Below are 6000 nucleotides of genomic sequence, written 5' to 3'. Positions count from 1 at the left end.
TTTTTTTTTTTTTTTTTTTGTATCAGGGTTTGAGTTCAGGACCTTGTGCTTGTGAGGCAGGCAGCGGCATCACTGAGCTAAATCCCCGGCTCTTATTTGATTCTTCTTCAAAGCTATGCAACTATTTTTCCCTTCTTGTTATGTACTCAAGTTTTATTGGCATGTCACTTAAACTGCATATTTTACAGTTTCTTTTTATTTACAAAAATATTTTTAATTAAAATGAAAATCTTGGGAAAAAAGTGATAAAGCCAAATTTAAATCTATTTAGGCCCTCTTATAAAGCTTTAGTTAGCATTATCCATAATCATCAAAGAAGTTGTTAAGTCTTAATTCCAAAATGTCCTATCTTTATGAAAGATCCTAATACACTCCTTCTTTAAAGATACTGTGGTGTTTCAACTGATTCTTAGTATATTTTATAGTCTTTATAAATTGATTCTTATTGTTTGAAAAAACTTTAGTCTTTATTCAATAAATGGTTTAGGAATTTTAGTAGTTGGATTCATACTTGTCTCATAAGGGTGTCTACTCTTGTTTCTTATTCAATATAGCACTAGAAAATTTAGTCAGAGCAATTAGACAAGAAAAAGAAAAAGGAAGTGTACAAATAGAAAGGGAGGAAGTCAAATGAGAGCTATTTCAGATTTTATGATTTTACATATGAAAAAACTAAAAGTTCCACAGAAAGAGCATTAAGTCTGATAAATTCAGAAAAGCAGCAGCAATACCTATTAAACAAACAAACAAATTAAATTCATAGGGACAAATCCAACCAAGGAAATGAAAGACATCTATGATAAACATTTCAAAATATTAATGAAATTCAAAATCTTAAAAAGGGAAATCTCATGTTAATGACCTGGAAGAATTAATATGGTTAACATATCATATTACCCAAAGCAACCTACAGATTCAATGTCATTCCCATTAAATAACAATGACATGCTTCACAGATTTAGAAAAATATTTTAAACTCATATTCTAAAGTCACAGGTGTAAGCAAGGACTTTCTTAACAGATCCTTGGCTGCATAGGAAACAGTACCACAAATCAACAAATGGAATCAGAAGAAATTAAAAAGCTTCTACACAGCAAAAGAAACAACCAAGAGAGTGAAAAGACAACCAACAAAATGAGGAAACGATTTTTTCAGCTATTCCTTAGATGGAGGACTTAATATCTAGAATATATAAAGACCTTACAAATGCTAGGTACCCAAAGACTCAATCAAAATATGGGTAAATTACATGAATTGACACTTCACAGAACTACACTTAGCTCATAAATATATAAAAAAAACTATTTAACATTATTACACTGTGGAATTGCACATTAAAAACAGTCCTGAGATTTTACCTTACCCCGAAGAGAATGGCCATTATCAAGAGATCAAATATAGACAAACGCTGGCAACGCTTCAGGGAACAGGCTTTGCATTATTGGTGGAAACATAAATTAATACAACCATTGTGGAAATCCATGTGGAGATTCTTCAAAAAACTAACTCTAGAATTCATTTGACTCAGCTAGTCTCCTTCTAGATATCTTCCCAAAAGGTTAAAGGCATCATATTACAGTGATACATGCATATGAATGTTTAGAGCAGCACAATTAGAAACAACATATAGGTCCATCAACAGATGAAGGGATAAAGAAAATGTGCGATTTACACACAGAGGAGTACTATTCTGCTACAAAGAATTATAAACTTGAGTCATTTTTAGGACAATAGATGCACCTTGAGACCCTAAATTAAGAGGAAAAAAAATAAACATATAATGTTAAAGATTGCATGGCATTTTTATATGAGAAACTCAAACTATAAATAAAGAGAAAAACAAAAAACAGATTATAAAAAGCAAGGAGACAGATCTTTCCACATGGAAAAAGGAAATCAATAGATACAGGAAGCAGGAGGGTGGGAAAGAGGATGAAAAAGGAATTAAGATATGTTATGCATATGCACCAACTCACAAGGAATAGGATCATGATGTACTGAAAATATATACTAGTAAAAATTCATATGAGAACTCGAAAGACCTACTTAAAGCAATCTTGAGTAAAAAGAACAAAGTAGTAGCATTACAATACTTAATTTCAAGACACTGCACGGAGGTGCAGTAACCAAAACAGTATGGTTAGTGGCATCAATACAGACATACTAACCAATGGAATAGAAAAGAGATCCACGAAGAAGAAGAAGAAAAAAAAAATCTACAGATCTGCAGCCAACTCTTCTTGACAAAGCTGCCAAAAAGTATGTTGGAAAAGGGCAGCCTCTTCAATAAATGCTGCTAAGAAAACTGGATATCCCCATGCAGAAGATTGAAACTTGACTGCTACCTCTCATCTTCAGCAAAAATCAACTCAAAATGGATGAAGTACCTCCTGTAAGAGCTAGAACTCAGAAACCATGAGAAAAAAAAATACATCAGGACATATTTTAAGACATTGGGATAGGCAATGATTTGCTGGAGAAGACCTCCAAAACATAGGCGCCAAAAGCAAAACTTAAGAAATAGGATGATACCAAACTAAAAAGCTTTCACAATTGGGTGCGTTGACACACACCTGTAACTCCAGTTACCTGTGTGGCTGAGGCAAGAGGATAGCAAGTGCAAGGGCAGCTTTGGCAACTCAGTGAGACCCTGTCTCAAATAAAAGTTAAGTACTGGAAGTGTAACTCATTGGCAGAGCAAATACAGACTTCAATCCCCAATATTACCATACAAAGCCAAAATACAAACCAACAGCAAACTCCTGCAGTGCAAATGAAACACTTAACACCATAAAGAGACTATGCACAAAATATGAGAAAATATCTTCAAACTACTCATGTGTAGAGGGCCAATATTCCTTATAAAAAAGGAACTCAAAAAGCTACGGACAAATAACCCATTTTTTTTCCAGTACCAGGGATCGAACTCAGGGCCTTGTGCTTAAGAGGCAGGTGGCGGAACCACTGAGCTAAATCCCCAGCCCCAACAACCCAATTTAAAAACTGGGCCAATCCTCTGAAAATAAACTTCTCCAGAAGTGTTAATCTAAATACAAATGGTCAAAACAATACATGAAAAAAATGCTCAATATTATCAGACATTAAGGAAATGCAAATCAGAACCACAGTGAGATAACATCTCATCCCAGTTAGCATGGACAGGATGAAAAATAATAAGGACAAAAGTTAGCAAATGCTGGTGAGGATGTAGGAAAAAGTACTTTTCACACTGTTGGGAGCAGTACAGTAAATTAGTACCACCTTTGTGGACAACAGGATGGAGGTCCCTCAATATAGTCAAAGAAACTGAAACGGGCATACCAAAGAGAACTCTGCCTATGTTTACCGAAATATTATTCACGCTTTAAAATATGAAATCCACCTAAATGCCTATAAACAGGATAGAGAAAGTATGCATATATAAACAATGGAGTATTACTTATCCAAAATGAAGAACGAAATTCTGTCATTTGAGAAATTTGTTAGAAATTTAGGACATCATGTTAAGTAAAATAAATCAAGCCCAGAAAAACAAGTGCCCCATGTTCTGTGTCATATGTGGATGCTTAAAAATGTTAACCTAAAGGCAATAATGATTACTACAGATTGAAAAGGGGATGAAATGAGGATCATGAAAAAATAAAGTTGGATTTCATCAACTCATTTATGGAAGTGGGGCATTAAACTCCTTTAATATGAAAAATTAATTGATGTAATAAAAGATCAATTAGAAACATCATAGCAAAAACTACGCTTTTTGTCTTATAGTAGAGACCAAAGATTCCATATTTGCTATTGTAATTACTCCTGAGTCTATTCACAATTAAGGTCATCTTTCCAAGTATTAGTTCAAACAATGCACGAAGCACAAGCACAAAGAGTAGTATAGGAATTTTAGTGAAAATTCTGATTTATATACCTTTTCATTCCAAAAATGTTACTGTTCTTCTCAAAGATCTTCACTAAGTAACACTGTAAATCACCGCCAAAAATGTAAAGATGCTTTTTTTCTTCAATGAAGAAAAATCTATACTTCTTTATAAATCTGGTATAAAACCCATGAAATATTCACTTATTTCTATTTTTCTACTCTTTCTTTGATAGATAACATATATCTACAAGCACTACTGGATGCTCAACATAACTTTTTTTCCCATGATAATGCAATTTCTATGAGTAATACTTATTTTAATGTTACTGAATGGCATCTCATTATTCTTATTTTAATACATCGTTCAAGATAATTTATTCCATCGTACTTAAATCTACCTGACATGTTTGGCCATTCTAGTACCACATAAAACATATTTCCAGAAAGCCAAATTAGTACAAATCATTTCAACTGTTGTCTACTTTGTGTAAAGCATCTCTCTGCTTAATTAAAAAGTAGACGCATAATACCTTTTAAAGGAATCACGGCAAAGTTTTAGTAAGAAAAACTTTTACATATCTTCGTTAAATACTATTCATTGGTGTTTAGTCTTTTAAAATTTTTAAATAATTTTATATGGTGTGCATTGGCAAGTCATACTTTTTATTATTTTAACTGAGAACCTAAACATTGCTAGTGAAAAATATGTGACTTTTGGTCAAATCTGATCTTGAAGATTGGTACATAGAAGAGTAATAAATAACCATGCATTCTGTGTTTGAAGTTACAATGTAAATGCTAATTGCTAAATTTTTATCAATTTAAAATAATTTTGGTGTAAAATAAAAAAATTAACTTTTATGCCATGTTTAGCTAATAAAAATTATAATTATTAATTTAGATTGCTTTTAGCTATAAAACAATACTGCATTGTCAGAAACATAGTGTATAGTCTAGAAACTTCATTTAATATGCATAACATAATCCTATTTTACTACTTCTTCAATTTGATGATTATGTGAACACATTTTTTAATTTGCAAATAACAGAATAGATACCCTCAAATATGAATTTGAAGTGAATATTAATTTTCTTCATTTTCATTTTGTTTGTAAATATTTAAATCCTTATTAAGACAAATAAAAGTGCAAATATTTATCTGTTGTGTTCATCTTGTGGAATTGATAAGAATAATTTTCTTGTTCATGTTCCTTGACAAGTATTTAAACATGAATTAAAGAAACAGTGTAGCTGGGGATTTAGCTCAGTGTCTCTGTGCTTGCCTCACAAGGGCAAGGTCCTGAATTTGATCCCTATAACAGAAAAGAAAAAGAAAAAGAAACAAGGTATAATATCCCTTTCACGAATTCTTGGATCATATTTGGTAAAGGTCTACTTACTCTCATAGTTCTAAGATTTTAAATATTTAACACACTAACTTGAAGACAAGCTCTTTATTTTCTGTTGTATTTTCTTTTCTGAACTTGTCATATATTTTTACTTCTATTATAATATTTTCACTTGTACACAGTCTCAATACAGCAAAAAAAAACAAAAAAAACAAAAACAGACAACATTCACAGAACTTGAATTTTTACTAAAAATATGTGGGGTCAGACAGGAAGATCACAATTTTGAGTCCAGCCCGGGTAAGATAGTGAGTCCCTGTCTCAAAATAAAAACCAAATCAATAAATACAAAAGGCTGTGGATGTAACTCATTGTGAAAACTCTGGTTTCTATCCCACATACCAAAGTAATAATAATATTTAATAATAAAATACATATGCAAAACACAATTTTAAATAATTTAAAACCACATTATTCAAGGGAACTAAAATGTCCTTTTTACATTTTTGAAATGTAATTCAACATTTTGTGATAGTTTTGTGAAAAGAAAAATGTAATTCTTGAATTCACCATAACCTCTCTAGTGGTTACGAACATCTCTTTAGCACCTTAAACATATTTGTGTAGATTTGCACAAGGCGTATGTATTTAAGACCAAGCTAAATTGCTGAACAACACACAAGTTTCTTTAGCTTTTGTGTGCAACTCTGGTGAACACAGCAGGAGTTCACGAGCACCCCCAGCAACACCAAATGATGGAGAAGTTGAGAAGAAATGGC

This window comes from Fukomys damarensis, unplaced genomic scaffold (genome assembly GCF_012274545.1).
Source record: "Fukomys damarensis isolate Sample0158 unplaced genomic scaffold, DMR_v1.0_HiC HiC_scaffold_9, whole genome shotgun sequence".
Classification (NCBI taxonomy): Eukaryota; Metazoa; Chordata; class Mammalia; order Rodentia; family Bathyergidae; genus Fukomys; species Fukomys damarensis.
The sequence above is the reverse complement of the archived record's forward strand: the minus strand, read 5'-3'. Positions refer to the sequence as shown.